This window comes from Plectropomus leopardus, chromosome 3 (genome assembly GCF_026936395.1).
Source record: "Plectropomus leopardus strain MGB_pleo_1.0 chromosome 3, ASM2693639v1, whole genome shotgun sequence".
NCBI classification, from domain to species: domain Eukaryota; kingdom Metazoa; phylum Chordata; class Actinopteri; order Perciformes; family Serranidae; genus Plectropomus; species Plectropomus leopardus.
This window is the reverse complement of record NC_142178.1, coordinates 28,222,679-28,244,470: the sequence shown is the minus strand read 5'-3', so window position 1 is coordinate 28,244,470 and position 21,792 is coordinate 28,222,679. Positions and strand designations below refer to the sequence as shown.

The 21,792-nt window shown below is 40.9% G+C and overlaps 1 protein-coding gene across 3 annotated transcripts in view; it reads left to right on the top strand.

Moving 5' to 3' along the window:
• Positions 1–21,792, top strand: part of ndst3 (N-deacetylase/N-sulfotransferase (heparan glucosaminyl) 3) — a 111,426-nt gene that overhangs the window by 33,818 nt on the left and 55,816 nt on the right. For all 3 annotated transcript variants that reach the window (XM_088075984.1, XM_088075986.1, XM_088075985.1), the window contains one exon: positions 17,232–17,330. The gene's annotated coding sequence lies outside the window, so the exon portion shown is untranslated. The remainder of the gene's footprint in view (positions 1–17,231; positions 17,331–21,792) is intronic.

Genomic DNA, 21,792 nt, shown 5'->3' with positions numbered 1-21,792 from the left:
TCAGATGTAACTGATAACTTTACTGATGGCTCTGTTGTATTCAAGTGCCCCAGTAAATCACGCCAGTATACCAGTGACCCAGTAAACAATACCAGCACAATGAAAGAAATTAAGCTAAATGGAGTTGAGCCATAATTAATTCTTTCATTTAAACCTGTGCCTTTCCCATAGCAACATTTTAAACTTGTCTGCCGTTAAAAATGCTAACTTTAATGGATCAGTATAATTTTTTAGCAGATGCAGTGTCAGGTTTTCCAAACATGGAAAAATGTACAGGGAACCTTTGATCTTTATACTTAAGGTCAGGTGGGCTCTTGCAGCACTTTTGCACAGATGTACACTAAGTGCCTTTTACTTGAGATCAATGCCTCAGTTCATGAGGGCAATGATTGTGTGTGTGTGTGTGTGTGTGTGTGTGTGTGTGTGTGTGTGTGTGTGTTGACAGGATTGAAAGACAAAATGATGGGTAACACTTTCTATGAAGCCCATCTATAATGCATTATGTTATAATATGTTCATAATACGTCATAATGCATTACAGGCATAGGCTTCATAGAAAGTATTACCAGACTTTGTTTTTCTTGCATGCCTCCATGGAAAACAATGTATATAGTGATTTACTGATTAACTGGAGACAGCATTTTAACAATGGTGAAACGTTAACACTGAGCTGAAAGTGAAATGTGTTGGTGCTCTCATAACTCAAAGCTATAGTCTGCTAAAAAAAACCTTTGTATTGAACATGCATGTGTTTGGGAAGTCCTGAGCATACAACTGGATAAATGAGACTTGGATTATACTGCACAAGTTGTGTGAGAGTTTGTAAACAGATGTTCTGATATAGAACATGGTCCCCAATCAATTCTTAAATCAATATGTTCACCGTTTTCCATGGAGGCATGTGAGAAAACAACTTTTCTTCATGAAGTCAACGTAACAGTGCATGACTAATTGATATTCAAATGGTAATTTTGTGAATGAAGTATTACTTTACTTATGAATTTGTATATTTGTGTGTGTGTGTGTGTGTGTGTGTGTGTGCGTGTGTGTGTGTGCGTGTGTGCGTGCGTGCACGTGCGCCAGCCACACAAAGAGAAGAGAAGAATTATCATGTGATTAACGGGGCACCAAACGCTGCTGAGTTTTGGCACTTTTCTTTTCTTACTTGTCACAACTTCTGACGAGTTCAGTGGAAAGTGGATCACACACACACACACACACACACACACACACACACTCTCACACACATAAACACATAAACACTAAGGCTTGCCAGTGCACACATGCATACACACACACACACACACACACACACACACACACACACACACACACTGCTAAGCTTATAACACACACTTCATTTGCGCTCTGACAGCTCAGTACATGTTCTAGATGAAAGAATTGACAGTTCAAGGTGACGGTTACCTCCAATCAATCTAGTGTTGCGCTGTGTGATGTGAACTCTGTGTACAGAATTTGTGTGTGCGTGACTGCGTGTGTTTGTGTGTAAGTGTGGGTACACATGTGTATGTCTCCTCTGTTGTAGTGTTGGTAGGTAGGGGGTAGCTGACAGGTGTCCCTTCTTTTTAGCCATGCAATTTATCACCCCACTGGTGGTAGGGACCTTTGCTTGAGTCCAAATGCCCATAGAACAAAATGCTCTCTCTCTCTCACTCCTCCCCTAAATAACTAAACAAGTAGAACAAGCAAAGATCAAATAATTTCAAACCAAAGCCTTACAAATATGATAATATGGCTCTGTTACAACAATAACATGACATATTCCTCCCTGTCTTCTCCCTCTCTCATTATCCATATGCTGACAATGGCAGCAAATATATTCAAACCAGAAAAAAAAAGTCAAGGCATGCTGAGCAGCCATGGAGATTTTAAATCTTTTGTTCTTTCTGGCTTAATAATAAAAAGGGTTTCAGGGCTCAGTAGGAGCCAGCTGTCAGAAATAAACCATGGCTATCAATATAACTCCCCAGATATCATTATTTTAGTTCTTTTCAATTAATTATGAGAGCGTGGTGAGACGGTACTTTAGATCTCATTTCAAGGCGTAAATTGGTTTGTGAGCATAAAAACCTTTATTGTGTATGCCCTCTGGCACTCGCATACACACTCTCAGACACGTACACACAAGAAATTGTGTGGAGAGTGAGTTTGGATACGGAAGTTAGATGTATAATTTTGTTGCAACATTTTGCTGGATATCGACCAGCTAATCATCAAGCTTTTATTGGAGGTAGAAATCTCTCTCTTTATAGTGTGTTCCACTGGATGATTTTTTTTCTATTGAAATGCACATTCCTTCACTCTCTCCTTGGTAACAGTAGCTTTCTCCGCTGGGGGGCCCCTTACCAGCACCCCATCCACGCCCACCCCCCAACACCCCTTTTATTCTGTTCATCTAATGCTGCTGTACCAAATCAGCTGGGGGTGAGGGCTTTAGGGAGAGCGGGGGGTGGGTGTCAGGGTTATGAGGGAAGCATGAACCATGGTGAACAACAAGCATTAAGGCAGACCTTAGTGCCCACATACTGATTCAATTCCTTGTTTTTTTTTTTTTTTTACTCTCTCTTCTATTTCTATTGCTCTAGCCTTGCTGTCTTCATCTGCCCCATCTCTCTCTCTCTCTCTTTCTCTCTTTCTCTCTCCTTGGCAGTGGACGGAAGGAGTCAGGGTGATAAATAGGTGGTGTCCGATGTGCTTCTCCTCTCCTGTCGTTCTTTCTCTCCTTCCCTTCCACTCTTCCTCCCCGGTCTCAGCTCACTGCACTCCCAGCCCAACAGCGTGTTCATTCCTGTCAGCAAAAAGAGAATCACTGAACAACCAGATCTACGGCGCACATGCGCACTCACTCACACTTTTTACACTTGTGCACACACGCAGACATGCACATCACCAGAGAACATAGCAGGGTTGATAAAATAGGGCGGCGGTGGTATGTTGGTGTGTAAAAATGCACTCTGAGATTCACAGCGAGCCACAGTCGCTCACTGAGCTTACAGTACATGCACAAACACACTCACAGCCAGAGTCTATTAGTGTTCACAATGCACACAGTCTGGATGAATTAACATCAGTGGTCACCAGCATCGACACTGCGCACACACTTATTTATCACAGACACTTTCTCCTCCCTTACCTCTATGTGTGAGTGTGTGTGAGTGTGTGAGTGTGTTTGGATTATGTGGTTGTAAAAATCCCAATTTAAGGAAGAAAGAAAGAAAGAAAGATTGAAATACAAAGGAAAGACAGAAGGAAATATGGAAGGACAGGTGAAGAAAAGAAGGAAAGAAAGACAAAAGTGGAGAAGGAAAGAAATAAAAATGGAAGGAAAGAGATTGAAAGAAGGAAAGGCTGAGAGATGGAAGGACAGACAAAAATAAAAGATGAAGGGAAGATGTAAGGAAAGGGGAAAAAGAGAAAAAGGAAAGAAAGAAGGACAAAGGGGAGGGTGGAGGGAATTTAGAAAGCAAGAAAGACGGGAGGGAAGATGGTAGGAAAAAATGAGACAAAGACAAGGAAGGAAGGAAGGAAGGAAGACATAAGGAAAGATGGAGGGAGAGACAAAAATAGTAGCAAGCAAAGTTGGGAGAAAAGATAGAAGGAATGACAAAGAATTATGGAAAGAAACATGGAAGGAAAGAGACAGTAAGAAGGAAAGATGAAAGAGACAGAGAGAAAGAAAGGTGGAAGGAGAAATGAAAGGAAAGGATGGAAATAAAGATGAGAAAAAGCTGGAAAGAGACAGAAAGGACCAACAGAAAGATAGAAAGAAAGACAGGAGAAGGAATTCTTAGTTGGAGAAGGTGGTCAATACCTACCTCAGCCATGATGGATGGAGGCCCTGGAGTTAAAGCTGAATGTAGCTTTATTCCTCCTACCCTCTAGTGACATGTGTCCTCCCAGAAAACCATTATCAAAGTAAATGCCTGTATCTCAAGCAGCACCATATATTTAAGCCTATAAGAGCTCCAAACAGAGCAGAGCTCCCTCATCCGTTTCCAAAATCTCTTGAAACGGCCACCTGTCCAGATCTTATCAGTATATCTCAAACGGGGGCAACACATCATACACTGCATTCAAGCTTATAATAACACAGCCTGCAGCGTCAGTTACCCCTCTCAAAACAGTCTCAGCGTAGTGCACTTCCCATGACCCCTCGCTAGGTAAGTGAGTGTGTCACTGGAGCTTTATTGAGGAACAATTGGTGTAAGCATCCCCTCAATGCGGCCATGCATCACCTGTTGTATAATTGAAGAGGCTGAGTGCCTGTTAATGATCCTCTGCTTGACCCTGGGCCTGTATTTGCATTGTTTTTAGCTTAGCACATGGCTAATAGCTAGCCTGAAGGCACGCCAGCCTTGCTGAGGATCGAACACCAATTTCCTCCGTGCCAAGGGCGAGCTTACAACATCATTTGGAACGTGAGGAAAAAAAGGTGCATGCCTGCACACAAACACAGACGCCAGTTCTCAATATTTCCTGCCTGCCGCAACAGGGATTGTCACACACACACATGCACACAAACACACTGTATAACTATAACTATAGTATAACTGGCCAGGGGGTGCGTTGAATAGGAACAGTGAAAGGTGCTATTTATTTAGCTGATGAGAGTGAACCTGTTAGCAGACGGGCTGTGAGGGAGAGGCGCTAACACCTCCAGAGAGCTCTTTTCTTTAACCCAGGAAGGCACTTTCAAAGAGGTCACAGGGGGTGAAGAGAGAGAGACAACATGCTACAAAGGAAAATTGAGCCTAAATAGAACACACCAGCAAACAGACCCACCCTGCACACCCTGCCGTTTCTCTGAACATGCCTTTAAATTGGGTTGTAAAAGTGTGTATCTCTCGGGTTTATACGAGAATCCAATCTGCAACGAGGAGGGGGATGAGCAACAGAGCAAGTGATAAAAACAAATAAATCAATTTAGTTGCAGGGTTTATTTTCCGATCACAGAGAGCAGTGAGTAATAAAAACTGTATTACACCAATGCTAAGCTTTGCTTGCATTTTTCATTTACGTGCATAGCATTTGTGTGTGTGAATATATTTGTGCAAGACAGTTGCCTTCGTCAGCGACAGCAGCACTTTCGTGTGTGTGCTCGTGACAGAAATGTGAGTTTCTGTTCACCTAGCAGATGCACATTGTCATAACCAATACACAGTAAAAGCCCGCTGGGTACCATTTAACAACACAGAAATATCTACCATGGTATGTGCGTGGATATAAACAATGTTATAGCCTCATCCCTGGCCCACTGCTGTCCTTATGCTGTGTCTATACTTCACTCTCTTTATGGCACTTATTATTGGAAAGTCAACAGACATAAAAGACTCAGAATGAGGAGAAAAGCCCAGCCAATGTTTTGGAGTGTCATTTGGCAGGTGTAGTGAGGAGGATATCGGGAGAAGGGCAGCAAAATTGCCGCAAATCGAAAAACTATACAGGAAATAATTTACTTAGACTGTATGTCTCTAGGCACTCAACATTTAAAATGGGCTCTGCTACTTTAATTGAAAGGGAAAGAGAGACAGGGAATGAGAGAGGAAAGCTGTTACAAACAAGAGCATGATTTATGAAATCCACCCCTCTGTTCGTCAGAGCGAGCTCATTATGTATGCACAACAGTGAGAGTGTGAGAAGACGGATGAGTCGTCCCGGTGGCGGAGGAAGAGGAATGGCGGCGCTAAACTCCGCCGGTAATCAACTGGTGAAATTAAACATCAAAAAAACAGGAATGATTGTGTGCGGCAAAGCGATTTGTCTGCAATTAGCGACCGGTCGCATAACTCACACACAGGCACACATAAACACACTCACGCTTAATGGAACAAGACGTGTCAGTGGATGTGTATTTGTGTGTGTATGCAGAAATACGATGCAGGATAACCATTAAAACAGTAAGTTAATAAACTTGAGAGACATTAACAGGACCTGGGGCAATTGGTGAACAGCTACTTCATTTGTCAGCAGCTCTTATTGAACGTTTTCTGAGAGGTAGCTGCTTGTATTTATAGCCTTGTCTCTATCATTTGTTTATGCTAGTTTAGTTAATGTGAAAGAGAGAGTGGGAGTGGAAAAGGCCAAGGAGGAGAGAAAAGACTGAGACATTTTTGTTTGCACTGTATTTATAGCTTATCGTCAGTATTTTTAGTGTGGTATCACAGCTACTTCCATGACTTTTAATGCATATGGTATTGTACACAGTCACCTTAGACCATGACTTCAGTGGTTTGTATAAACTTTGAACAAGAACACACATTGCAACCAATATAAAGGAGAATGTCTGGAGAATAAGGCTGTCCAGAGTTTGCCATTTGCACAACACAGGGGACTGTCTGTCAGAAGCATTCCCACGTATTGGAAATACTTGGTTATGGGATGGATGACACCTGGGTAGAGTATGCTTTCAGTTTAAGATCCCGACGCCGAAAGCCACCTTTGTTGTCCACATGATATGCCGCTGGATGACATCAGTTCTTATTATACAGCAGCAGATGGTCAAATAGCACCTACTGCGGCAGCATGATATGCAGATGGTTGGCATCAGTTGAGAACGCGGCCGGATGGTACCTGTCACGTCAACATGATACACCACTGGACAGTGTCAGGTTCAAACACTGTCATTAACAACATAATATAAGGAGCACAAAGGCTCCTAAAGGGCAGATGGGAAAGGCAGTGGGTGAATCAAACAAACCCTGGACTTGCCCTAGCAGTCCAGTGTTTGCTTCTTGTTTGAATGTGTTATTTTTCTTCTGCACTTAACCATGTGTCCTTTTGCTTAAACCAAACCATCTGTGCCCTTGTAACCTAATCCTAGCCATTCATGTCAGCATGTGCTTTTTTTGGCATTGCAGCATTGGTTGCCATGTGCTTGTGTTGTCTAAACATGTCCAGCGTCATCGGGCCACTTGGATTTGTTTTGTTAAAACATTATATGTAGACGTGAAAATCAACTGCAAAGCGGGATTATATATGACAATTTGGGATGACAATGTTTCAGCAGGACAGATAGCAGTCATGTAGCCAGTTCATAATTTGATCATAAACAACAGAATCTGTTGCTGTTGTTTTGTTTTGTTTTTTGTTTTTGTTTTGTTTTGTCTGATGATTCGGTGACAGTGACAGTTTCGGTGATAGAAGCATCATCAACATGCTAAATCGCACACTACTAATTCTCTGGACAATTACCTGCTCTATTCTCATATGGGCTCAACTGGACATTACACAAACTTTGTACTGACGATTTTGCAGGTTAAAGTCTGTTTAATGTCCAATCCAACTGATTCAGACACTTCTGTTTTCACATACTAATATTCAGGTAATTTTAGGTTTGCAGTGCATGTGCAAAAGAGGCCAATGTCCCATCTTTTTCTGCAATGGAAAGACAAAAGAATGGTAACCTGAGCCTCAGAGCACTGTATGAAGCTGAATTTCATCGTGGATGTATTGTGAATCCTGTCACTGGTGTTAACCTTAGTAGGGGCTTCACACAGCAAGGACCCAATGTCAATGCTGAGAGTGTAGCAGGAATTCAAACATCTTAACTGGTTCTTTTTCAGTAGCTAAAAAGCTGATCTCATATGTCTCTCCTTCTGTCTAATTGAATTCCCTGTGCATCATAGGATTACTAGCTGCCTGAGCTTAAGCTTGTACTTTTCTTAATCTTTAACATGATTGCCTGTGGTTGTCTCAGCTGACAGAATAACCTGTGCTGTAACCCAGACGCTGTAGACATCAACTTGTGTCGGATTTAGTGATGTAGATTACTGCGCAGATGTGGCAACTAAATAGTCTGATAAATGTGTGATTGAGGAAGCTTTTTTGTCATTTTATTCAATAGAGGAGCATTTTAAGAGAGCAACTAATTATGGCATGTTGTAGTTAGTATCATCAGGGGTCTTTGTCAGTATTATCAATTCCTTTCACATGGTCTACTCGCAAAATAGTAACAAAATGGTTTCTTGAATGGTGCTTGCACCACCTTGACTTGACTCAAATTGACTTGACTGACATTATCAGCCAAATGACAAAAACAAAATGTATTTTGAAAAGACACAATGCATGTACCAGGTGTAAATTGACATGGCATCCCAGGACTGCAACAACAGAAGCACCCAGGATACATGGAGCATCATATGTACACATCAAAAGTCAAAATATCTAGAAATAGTTGAGAGTGAGAATATGTAATCAAATTTGTGGGCAAGACCATTTTCTTGACTTTAGACACTGATGTTTTCTCAGTGGCTGAATTAATTTTTATCATTTAACCTGCATTTGAAACTGTTACAGTCTAATGCATCCTGGTGCCTTCAGACTTTTTGTACTGTCTGTACTGATGATTATGTGGGATATAGATGAAGTGGGTGCATTTTTTCAGGAAAAAAAAACAACATACAAATGTGCACTGCAACAGCATTATATATTAAATTGTTTTTATTTTACTTATCAACAAGTAAGAATGACCACAGAGTAATTCTCTGATGTGGGCTTATAATAATAAAGAAGCTGTGGGTGCTAGCAAGGCGGAAGCTAGTAGCTCTTTTCTGGGGTCACGTGACAAGCATTTTGTCGCCACAGTTGTCCATGTGGAAACAGTAGACTTAAGAGTGTAGGGTGTCGTGGAGCTCAAAATTGGGAGAAATATGGGAGAAATGTGATGCCAGGAGGACGCTGGGAGAGGGCTGTTAAAAATGGGAGTCTCCCAGGAAAGTTAGGAGGGTTTGCAACTATGGATTTACTGCCTTTTTGGGCAAATCCACTGATTGTGATGAATCCTTCAGAATTACTCGATTTAGCCATTTTAAATGCTGGTGTGGCCGGTCCTTAAGACCATAATTTAACATTGCAGAAGTCTGGACCACTTCAAAACATGATTGAACTCCCCAGTTGCCCGCCAGTGACTCCATTTCATTAGCAGGGAATGCTAAGGCTTAGTCTCCCCTCCTTATATGAGTCAGATTAAAACTGGTTGTGAAATGAGTGAAGCATCATAGCTTTTCCCTTTACGGACATCTGAAATTGTTTTTTTCTTTGCTTTCCTCTGTCCTCTGAACAGAAAATTGCCTCGGCGCAGCTCACTGGGAGGCTGTGCTGGGGTTGGATAAGGGGGGGCTTTAGCTTCAAATGATTTGTGTGAATTGCTCACACACCGTATGTTGGCCTTTCACCTCGTGCCACCAAGCAGGTGAAATAGGGTTGACCCTAACCCTGCTTTTTCACAGCTTGCAACGGAAATGGGATCCCATATGATACATATGGTTTGATAGGGTTCAACAGATTGCACAAACTTGAGGGCCAAATACGAAATCCACATGTTCCGGTGTCTCTTTCTGGACCATGCTCACCCGTCTCGGCCTCTGCGTCCCCCCTGCAGTCTTCAATCTATCTTTTCCTCTTTACCTCTGACCTTTTCATTTTTGAGTTCCTCCATACCAATCTGCTCCTCCATCTTGTCGTCTACACTCTCTCTCAATCCTGCCATGCAACTGACCTTTCAGTTTCATTCTTCCTCTATTTCTCTACCTCTCTTCTCCTTCTGGTCTGGGCTGTAATTCAGCTTGTTTCAGGGCCAGTTAGGCAGCCAGTGGAGTTAATCTGTCTTTTCAGGTCATAAATCACTGCTTTGGCATCTCTCTCTCTCTCTCTCTCTCTCTCTCTCTCTCTCTCTCTCTCTTTCTGTCTTTTTCACTCTTTCTTTCCTCTCTCACTTCCTTGCTCTTACCTGCTGCACGGACATGAAGCATACTTTGAGGTGATTGTGTCTGACAGTCAATGCTGGTGTTCTTTGCATGCGTATTTGTGTGCGCATATGTGAGTTCGTGTGTGGTTATCACTGCATTAACACCCAACAGATAGGGAGTGAAACTGCATACTCTTGAAGTGCCACAGCCAATAAGAAAAGATTGTTGAAATGTCAAGACCAATCAGAAGTGATGCTCCTTTCTGTGGTGCAGTTTGGATCTCTCTCTCAGTGTCTCAGCCTTTTCGCAAACACAACAAAGGCTTTGGATAAGATTGATTCATAAGATGAGCAAATTCTTTGGGCTTTTAGAGGGTTAAATCAAAGCTGTATTTGTGCTTGTATGTGTGTGCATTCTGACATATCTACGACCTGGCAGGTGCATGGGAAACTGCTGGCCCCCACAACAGACAAAACCACATCAGGAACCAGAATGGCAGAATTGATGGGTGGAGAAATACAGAAGAAAGAAGGGGAAGGAGAGAAAACAGCTTAGCGTAGCAGGAGGGAGGAGAAAGAAAGAGGGAGAGCGCGGGAGGAGAGTAAGGTTGAATAGCAGGAGGGCGGGAGTGGGAAAGCGGGTGAATGAATGTGTTGTGGATCTATTGTGCCCAGCTCCTGAATGGAGTGTTAGTAAGCTAAGTAGTAACTAGTGATTTACAGCTCCAAGGCCATATCAGCTGAAGTGGGCAAACAATACCCTTTCATAAGTGACATTCAGCAGCTAGAAGAACCATGTAGAACTGTGCTATTATGGATCTAAAGTGGGGTGAAGTGCTTTGGAAGTCTGTGGTTAACGTACGAGAAGACACTTCAGCAGAGAGGAAGAAGGGCGATAGAGGAAAAGCTTGTGAGGGGCAGACCAAGCGAGGAGATGAAGTGAAAGCTGAACGAGCAAAGACATGCTGTTTGTCTCATTTTAGCTTTAATGGAACATTTTTCAACCAATGTGTTAATTGAGTCTTGTGTTGTCTCTGTTAAAAAGTGCACTACCTGATATTTTCACTGAATGATCAAGAGAGGAGCATTATCAACTGGGTTCAAATTCATCGCAAAGCTGGAGTGTGGATGTCTGTGCATGTTTGGGGGTTGGGGTAGCACTGTATATAATCTCCTCGCTTTCTCTGCTGGCTGCAGGTTTCCAGAGATTAACTTTCCTGAGCTTTGTGCTATGTTCAGCACCTTAAAGGTCTAGTGTGGCAGAAATGGAATATAATTTAACAAGTATGTTTTCTTTGGTGTTTAATCACCTGAAAATAGGAATTGTTGTGGTTTTGTAACTTTAGAATGAGACATCTACAGAGTCCACCAGCGCCACTTTTCTTCAGTAGCCATGACAAACAAAACAAGGGCCTTTCTTTTGCTTTGCCCAACATTTTTACGAACCTGATGCAATGAAAGCTTCAGGAAAACACTGATTTTTTTCTAATGTGAAAGTGCTATTTTCCAACATTTTTTCATCCCTTTGCGTCTACATACAGCACCCGAGGTTGTATGGTTTAAATTTACATTCATTAGGAAAGTGAAGTGAAGAGCTGGCTTCTGGGTGAAAGTCTGGGGTTTGTTGGAGACATCCACCAACCCTCCCACCGACACTCTTGGGACCTTCCAGCTCCTTATATTAAATCGTAACGGGTGGTATTTCAACCTGATGCCATTCAGTGGTGCATCATACTGCCGTGCCAGGTGCTGTCCAGCTCACCGCCAGCTAACATAACTCAGCGAAAGAGTCTGTCCGGCCTTGTAACAAACGGATGCCACCTGGCAGCATATCATACCACAGCGAAAGCTAGGCTGGTATCTTACACCAAAATTACTGACAAAGCGGCAGTATTTGACAGCTTTGGAATGAGAACAGGCTGTTTATTCACCATTTCTACTGGTTTAATCACTGTATTCTGGAGAGGAGACCTTTGCAAATAATCTAGCTCCTGTTAAAAACCTCCTGAAAGTCTGGATCTTGAGTTAAAAGAGAATTATTCAGTGTTTTTACCAGTTTAAATTGCTGGGATCGTTTGATTTGGAAAGCAAGAGACATCTGCGAATAATTCGGCTCTCAGTAATAACCTTGTGTGGATCTGAAAAAAAAAGATGACCACACATTAAATTATCAGCAAAAAAAGCTGTGTGTGTGAGCTGGGCTAGTGGCCTCCTCTGTGACGTGCCAAACAGCATAGAAGAAACACTAATTTGTAACGTAAAACTGCTTTTTTCAGTGTTTTTACTGGTTTTTATCACCTGGTCTTCTTATTTTGGAGAGGAGGAGACATTTAAGAATAATTCAGCCCCCGGTGAAAACCTCCCAAACAATTAACACTGAAGCTTCAACTGGTTGCAATCTGAAATTATCACCTCTAGATGCCACTAAATCCCCCTAGATTTTTCACACTGTTTCTTTAAAAACACTTCCCAAACCTTGTTAATGGAAACACACACAATAACTTATTTGCTACTCCGATAACAAAATGCTGCATCTACTTTAAATATAAATGTTTGTTTTGTTTTTGCTAAATATGTCTTCAACCATTTCCTCCATCAACCTCTCACTTTCTCCATCAGCCTGTCTCTCCACAGTCGGTGAGAAATGTTGAGACGCTAGTCATTATGAGCAGAGCGGCCCAGCATGGGGACCCTGAACGCAAACCTATCCATGGCATTAGAACAACAAGCTCTGTGACGAATGGGAGAAAATAGAGGAGTCGCGCTGTGTATGTGTGTGTGCAACGTGTGTGTGTGTGTCTGTGGGTACACGTTTGCCATCCTGATTTGTTGAGAAAGAGGGAGATTCAGTCGACCATTCTGACTGTATTGCGCTGCAGAATTATGATAAGGGCCACACACACGCTCGCAGACACACACAATCATTCACCTCATCAGCAACTGCATTCCATACTGCAGTGCCCATTCTGCTCTGCATATAGATTGCGAGGGAGATAGTCTGTTCCGCCGAAGTGTCATGGGAGAGGGACACTCACCTAAAACACACTTTTGCATGTGCACTCTGCAAAGAAACACACTCGCAAGTGCTGCAGGAGCAACAGTTGGCTCTTGCTCAGCTCCCCAAACCCATGAGACCTCCTTGCAGAGACCCCAGAGACCTCAGCCTCCCTCCTAATGCTCCTCCATCCCTTTTCAATTCATCCTCTTCTCTGTTCCGTTCCTCCCCCTCCTCTGCCCTTCCCGCCCCAGAGAGTTCTCAGTTCTGACAGAACAGTAAATCATATACTCTCTGCAGGTCTCATCCTATGTGTGTGTGCGTGCATGTGAGTGTGTGTTAGTGTGTGCACGCGTGTGTCCAGATGTACACCTTCATTTTCAAGGAGATGGAGGATCTATCTCTCTCGCCTCCATTTTTCACTAATTTCTTTGCACTTTTTTTCAATTCTTTGCCTGCTTATCCTCTCTCATATCTTACCCATGTGAGTATTAAAAAACACAAACAAGTATTAATGAAAACACACTCTACAATATTAACACCCCAGTGTGTGTTTGGTGTACTTTGTAATGATGTGACATTTTTGTTGTCGGCATAACCAGCCCCATCTATCTTTATTTTGGTAGATTTCTTCCCTTGTTGACAATGATTATGTCAAACAGTGTGGATATTAGCACAAATATAGAGCACCATTTTTTGGCAATGGTTGCAAAAGGTCTGTGATGGAAGTGACAATCTGTAAATAAGTATTCCTGCGGTTTGGTTCACAATTCTTCAAGTTTGTCCTAAATCAACACTCAGGTGCCCGTTTATAGACTGCAACAGGCTTTGCTCGCTGTAATACTTCCTTTTGTTCATACTGACCATTTAAGGGGGGCTACGCCCATTTTCTCTCCAAAATCCATTACTAGAGTGCAAAAGCTAACATTTGTGACATTAACAATAAAGTCTGAAGCTGCTCCATGGACATAAATGGTGAGGTATGTTCTAGATGACACAGAGCACCCAGGGGAGTGATCTGAGTATATAATAATGTTTTCTGTTTCTGAACTGAGAACACTACAATAGGATAAAGTTAATTTGAGCATAAAGAAAGAAAAAAAAAACAGTGTGTGGCTCCACAAAATCAGGCTCCCATTCATTCACGAGTTTGAGACTTATGGTGTGTTCCATTTGCACTGGGGAGCCCAATTCCTGAGTTCCAAAATTTCAGCAATAATGCCCCCTAAAGTCAGACTTCTAAATCGGAAAGTTGGAGGAACCTCACCCACCCTGACCTCAAAATCAGTAGTGAAAGCCATACTAATATACTGTTTATTAGCACTTCTATCTTATTTGCATCTCTTTGAAATAGTCATACACACAGTAATGTCCAACTTCTGTCTGTCAATATTTTGTTATGGTGTTTGGATTTGCAAAATGCAGCATAATGGGTTGTTATCAGCTGGTATTGCTAACAATGGCTAACTTGGCTTAAAGTGGGATTCCTAATAACATCTTGGTTTTCTGTCTTGTTGTATTGGAACATGCTCAAGTTGGGTTTGATGTCATTCCCAGCTCTGACTTCCAAGTCAAATGGAATGCAGCATTTCTTCTCTGGTTTCTGGCTTTGAGAGAGAGTAGCTCGTGTTCACAAATAAAAATTGAACTTTCTTCGAATAACATATCCGAATTCTTAATTTAGGTGTCATTTCCCTTTAAAAGATCCCTCCCTAACTTGTTTACATTTTGGAAGTTGGGGGATTCAAAAGAGTTTATTCATAAAGAAGAAGAATGGGCAGAATCGATGCAACAGAGGCTCCTGACTTTTTTTCCCTACTATGGGCCAAGATCCAAAAAAGCCAGATCCAACAATTCCCATTATGCAACATCATTAGTTTGACTCTCCCTGCAGCTCCCTGCAGCTCCCTGAAACTCCCACATCTTTCCCGTTCCTGTCCATAGTTTGCAACAGAGACTTTTTGATAAGAATTTGAAATCTCCATATCCAAAACTGAGATAAGCCACAGAGGACATTACACAGCTGTTTTTCGCAGGCAGTACAAGTACTCCCCATGGCGGGTAAACTGGTCCAAATATGTAAAATCGATGGAGCGCCTCTTTAATCAGAAGTAAAACTCTGGTCTATTGAGGCTGCTGTTGGTGAAGGAGCTGGCAATTCTGTGTCTTCCATGGTGGATTTCTCCTTCTATGACTATTGTTAGCCCAGAAAGAAGCCCTGTTTAAAGCTGAAATCTGTAACTTTCCGCATGTTGTCGCCCTCGCCTGTGGTGAGAAGTCTCCAGCAAAGATGGCCGAGTTGTTACGGGAGGTTGTGTGGAATCAGCCGTTGCAAGACTTGGAGAATATCTCAGCTAGTGAAGTGTGAACCTACTGGGGCTTATGCTTCATTTTGATGCGTGAAACTAGAAATGTGGTGCAAAATGTGCTGCTTTCAGTATGTTGGCTCAGTTTTATGTGGACTTTATCGGCGCTGTCAGCCAGGACAGGAGCAACCTGAGGAGTCACGACTATCCGATCAACTCACTGAGTCTCCATCCAGTTGAAGTGCTGACTTGTGTGTTTTACACTGCACTAGAGAGGATAAATATCTTAAGAAATTATTCATTTAAACACATTATGTGTGCACAGTGCTGGACTAAGCACATTTGGCACTCTGGGTAAGCTTCCCCTGCGCACATCCTGCCACCCCACCCACCGCCAAAAATAATAATTATTGTTATCTTTTGTATTCATTATATTTATTTCTAAAATAAACAAGAGCTAATGAAACATCAGCACAAAAAATCAACTTCGCTAACAAAAACAATAAAAATAATAATAAAAACAATAATAAACTTCAATAAATAACAAGCAATTAGACAATACCCTAAAAATTTGCTAATTTCATCTTCTTGTTTCTTTTTTTTTTTTTTTTTTTTTTTTGCACTGTGCCCCACATGGCTTTTGCCTTTTCGTTCTCTCTTACTTTAATGCTCTCCACATATGTTTGAGATTTTTGAATGTAAAAGACAAACAAAGTTTGGGGTGTTGATTGGAACAGCCCCACCACCCCAGCCCCTGTAGGTGGCCCCCATGGAGGTGTTTTAATTCTCAAGCAAAAAAAACACAAAACCTCTATCCTCATAACAGAGTTTGTATGATATCCTACAAATTAGCGCCCCACAAATGCTGTTACATCGTTAAAGTACAGTTGTGTAATTAGAGAAAAGTTACAAAGCTTAGTTCTGGGCAAGTTAAGTTACTGTGGTTAGGTTTAGAGAAAGACACTTGGTGGGGACGTACCTTAAAGTGACTCAGAGTTCACATTCTTCCCAAGACATGCCTCCAGGGGACAGTCCGTACATTTGTGACCTGTACACCACCCCAAACTTCCTTCGTACGAGACTGCTGGGGACGGCTTACTTGTTTTCTCCCGACAGCACATTGGTCATGTGATTGTATTACTTTTCATAGGAAAATGTACAAGCAGTTTATGAGAACAGCCTGTCCAGATGCATGTACAGCTGCAACTAAATTTTCAAAAAGTGCAACAAAAGTGAAAACACATTTATTCCTGAGTACAGAGAACTATCCAAAATCAAGAGCGAGTATACAGTTTACTGTTGCATTCTACAGTTAGCAAAAATGTAGCTGAGGAATGTTGCTTTGTGCAGTAATTTAAGTATTGGTGGTGATAAAAATTATGATAACTCCTCTTTACTACTGAAAATTCAGCAACAAGTCCAGCCTGAAGTAAGTTTAGGTAAATCATCATCATAAATCATCATCATACATGCCCACTCACCACCCTGACCTCCACACTCATACTTCTCCACCTCCAACAAAGGCTGCTTTTTTTCTTGCTTTGGCATTGAACATTGACACTGAAGGTAAATAGCGTGCTGCAGAATCATTCAATATGAACGTTATTTCTAGGATACTGGAGTTTACAGTGGAAATTGCTTTGACTGGGTGCATACGCTGTATTTCTTCTGTTACAAATAAAATACAGGGTAGAAATCACCCAGAGTATCATTAGATCACAGCCTCCAGAAGTCAAGGACAGTTAGAGCATTTTTAATACAGACCCAACCCACTCTGGCTAGCTCATCTTTGTTCGCAGATTGAGATTCGGGAACAGTTTTGTCCCTGGAGCCATCACCTGTCTGCTCACCACCGCTGACTCTTTCACCACATCTGCCACCCAGCCAGACTAACAGTCAAAACACTACACACCCACTGCATACGCTGCTGGGTTTAAGTACTACCTGTGCATGTTTAAGTTATATTTCCTTCATCCCTGAGCCAAATTTTTGACATTCAACACTGCTTAATTTGGGAGTGAACATTAATCTAATGTTACCCTAAAATAGAAATTACATATAAAACCAATTTTAATTAAATTTTTCCTATGTTGTGATTTATTAGTATTTCATGTCTTTTCTGATAAAATAAGAGCACCTTTTTTCATGGGGTTATTGTCATTTTTAATAAAATAAATGTACAAATGTCAATTCAGGAAGGTTTTTTTTTTTCTTTCTTTTTCAGAGTTTGTTTATTTAAGGACCACACTTAACAGTCATCTGATAAGACAGCACATGGCTGACTGGAGGACAATTAGCTCAGAAAAAATAAGAAGAATTTAAGGTAATGTTTTTGTTTTTTGTTAAATCATGAATATATTTATTGGCTTGGTCATTTCAAAACGGCTCATATTTCCTTCGAATGAACAAATAATAAGAACAGTTACATGTTGGATATGTTGTGTATATGTTACTAAAATGGACCTTAGTGAGCTTACATTACTATTATTATTATTATTATTGTTATTATTAATTGAATGTGTTATATTACTGAAAATATTGTAGCCTATCAATATTTTTCATGTTTACAGAGCAAAATAGTTGAAGAGTGACCCATACACTTACTGTTTATATGTAACAGATAAAAAGACATTGCTTTAATTCTTAAACTTCTTTATTTAAATTTTAAATGTAATTTTTTTGTCAAATGAAAATATGTTAACTTCTCTTTTTCTTTTCTTTCTTTCTTTCTTTCTTCTTGCATTTTATAATTGTATCTCTATTATGAAATCAAATATTGGGGCTAATAGTTTTGTTGGGCATTTATGCAAGTGAGCACTTGGTTATAATATAGAGGAAAGTGAATTATGTTGGGGCATATTAATGTAGGAGATAGATTGGATCACAACTTTAACTTGCTCTGTTCGTATCCTCATGATATGTGTTTTTCACTGAAAGCTGCAGATAAATGAAGGTATAAGTCCTTGTTCTCCCTCATGCTGATATGCTATACTGACAGACATACATACTCTCCCTCTCGCTCTCTCTCTCACACACACACACACACACACACCCATCAAGTGTGCATGGAAGTGTGGTGGGTGCGAGTGAATATTACAAGTCAGCAATTTTGGAGGTGTGAAAATTGCTCTTGCTCTCCGGGATATTTTTAATTTCCTATTAAACATCATTGCACTCGCATGATTATGCAACAAAACCACACCCATGCGCATGCACACCTGCACACTCACTACACACACGTATATGCACCGTCTCACTCTGTCAAAGACAAACTCGCCAAGTTCACACTGCGTGACTGCCCATGTGATGCTCATCCTTGTCCTCCATTTCATTAGACAGAGGGGCCGAGTGAGCTATTCTGGGAAAGAACGGTAACTCTTTGTTGGTTGCTCAGCTGAAGAGATGTCTCCAATAGCAACTGAGACCTTTGGCCTCCCCCCTGTGGTGTCCAGCTCTCATACTCGTCGTTTTGAGCATTCATGTTTGTGTGTGTCTGTGTGCACGAGTTCATCCCCCTGTGTGTTCATCCTTTAAGTGTGTACCTGTGTTTTGCATGTGTGTTTGTGTGTGTACAGGCGAAACAGGATGCTATCTATCACTCGTGGATCTATAACAGTGGCACACAGCGAGGGATGAACACGTTAGTGTCAGTTGCAGACGAGGGAGACGAGCAGAGGAGAGGAGTGATGTGACTGTTATCGATCCTGCCTGGTAATTACAGCGCGATTTATTACCAGAGAGAGAGGGTGGGGGGAGAGAGGGAGAGACAGAAAGAGAAGGTATCATATTTAGTTTGGGGTTGTAAGTCAGGTTTTTGGCGAGAGGGAACAAGGTCAGAGAGAGACAGAGATAGATCACTTTACCCCTCCCTCCCTTGAGTGCTGTGCGATCTGATCACTGTTGTGCTTCCTGACATCCTCCCCTGTCCTTTCTCTCTCCACTCACTCTGTATTTTTCAAAATCATCACATAACCATATAATGCAGTGAACACATATGTTCAACACTGCCGTGTTTGTTTTCTTAAACACTTGCATATATTTAGTCTTTCCATGCATGGTGCCTCCTTGCCTGTCAGAAACATCACTTGTAATCAGTGCAGAGATGAAGTGTTGATATGATATGAAGTGAAGGTGTGCTCTGTCACTCTAACAACAAGCCTGCCAGTGTGTGTGGCTTGTAAAAGTGTGGGAGTGTTGGGTTGTTTACAGAGATGTGTGGGCGTTGAGCATGATCTTGTGGGTATGTGTGCGCATTTATGTGTGTTTCTGTTTGTGAGGAGGCAATATTGTTCCTGAATATGTCAAAAAACTATGTTCACTTTGGCGTACCACATCCTGTCTTTCAATGAGTCACGGGAAAACATGCACGTATCAAAACGCTCTACTACGATCCTACTCACGTATATGTGTGGTTAACTGCAGATATGTGGTGATTTTTTTTTTTTTTTTCGTCCTGACCACTAACTGTTTTGTAAATCTCACACCAGATGCTGTTCTTGCCTAAATAGTGTTGATCTTAGTGTATTACCACGAATAACAATCTTTACACATTGATTTTTTTTCTGACTTTGCTTTCATCATCGTACAAAAACAATTTGTTGCCAAAAGTAAAGATTTCAGTGACAGTAAAAAATCATCAAAATTGTTTCTACACAGAAGTACACACATACAAAGACAAAAATATGAACACAAAGAGAAAACAGAGCATTATGTAATAACTTCAAACTGATGAAAAAACAAATGCACTATGCAACCCCGTGTTGTTTCAGTGGTGCCCCAAAGGGAGGCCCATGACCACCCTGATACAGTTGAAGGTATACCCCTTTCCCACCAGAATTAGCATGTGCATGCAAGTTTTATCATGCGGGAAACCGTTAGATTTCTTTCCTATTGCCAATAAACCAGAACTGCATACACAGCACTGAAGCAGACAAGTATGTCTATATGTTTTTTCCCAGTGTGTCACATGTGAGGCTACAGGCCTGAAAAAAAGGTTGGTACATTGTAGAAAGCAGCATGGAGGCCACTGAAAATTTTACGGCGGTTACTCGTTTTTTTTAATATCTTTTTATTATTAAGTTTCAAAGTTGGTGTGGACTACATTTTGTACCACGCTCGAGTGCTGCTTGGACTGAGACAGATGGTATTTTGTTGGGGTTTGTCATTGCATTGCATGGGCAAAAAGGCTAAAATAAGTGCATCCGCCCAGGTTTTATATTTTGGTCACTGCTCCTCAGAGCTGGAGCTGATAAATACCCGTGATTTCTGGAGAGTAATCTGTCTTGGGTGTGAATGCTGATTATAACTTTTCCCATTAAATCCAAAAGCCAGATGTTAGTGGGTGTTAATCGTTTTTTTTTTTTTGTTTGTTTGTTTTTTGTCCAGTGGGAAAGGGGCTGTAGTGGTATCTTGTGAAACAAAACTATATAAAGCTGGTTGCAACCATGTTGGCATAACTTGTCTGCTAAATAACAAACGCTGGTGAACGCACAACTGGCATTGCAATTTCAAAGGGATCCCCTGAACTCACTCAATATATCTGAATGAAGATGGGTTCTATGGGTCCCATGCATCTCCTCTGACCTTGAGAAGGCTTTTTCTCAGTAAATGCTTTGCTCTTAATAATCAATGTACTCCTTCAAATTAAAGTTGTAGACTTGTCTTTTTAAGATAGAGGACAACCAGCCTGTTTGAGGAAGAATTGCTGTATAATTATAAATATTAAAACACGATTGTTGAGGAACTCAAAATACCAGTATTCATCTTTGCACATCATGTAATTAGTAAAATTATCTGTAAAATCAGAAACCAAAGACTACATCAGTATAATATTCCTTAACTCTCACACTGACATCATTTTCAACTTGCCTACATCAAGGCGGTATGGAGTAAACACTTTGGGGAACCAAATCTGCCAGGGGGTCTTTCAATCAATATTGAGCTTTGAACTTGTCTTGAATTAGTATTAGTAATTCTCATATTGTCTGCCCAAGAGAGTTCAAGACATGTTAAATGGAAAGGGTGGTCAAACTTAATATTTAGAACTTTAACCTGTTAAAGTTTTTTTATTCTGAAATATTTGTGTTTTTAATACTGTATACATATTTCCTGTATCTTCTGGTTGTATTTTAGTGAAGAGTTAACTGAGAAATAAATATGTGTGATAATTATACCCTTGCTATAACAAGAAAGTTGAAGGTAGCCTAAGACTTTTGCACAATACTATAGGTTGGGTTATAATTAGTGCTTTGGCAGACATACTTCAACATCATAATCAAATTTCTAAAATTCATTTACAGATTCACTTTTGATTTTGGTGTGCCACCTGATGATTTTAAGCAACCCCACCTAGCCACCCTAAGTAAAACATAAAGTTTTGTTACTTAGTTTTACTTTTAATAAAATAATTATTACTGTTGAGATCTTTTTATGTAGAAGTTGTCCTACATAACATACAAATTAAATCAGGCCCCATTTCACTGTAAATGTTTTTTTCTTTTGATCAAAGCAATACATACAGGCCTGCTATAGGAGTGTCACGTTATACTGAAGGATGGATTAGATTAAAATTAGAAGTTCATTTGGAGCTGCTAAATAAAGAATTGATTTGACGTTATTCATAGCAGAGTATAGTTTGCTGGTGTATGTTGCTATGGTAATCCTGCTATTGGCAGCATTCCAGTAATGGATTGATTTGGGTCTGGTTATTCTATACACTACACTATTTTTTTTTTTTTGTGTGTGTGTGTGTGTGCTGTCGCGCATGTTTATCTCTGCCTTATCAA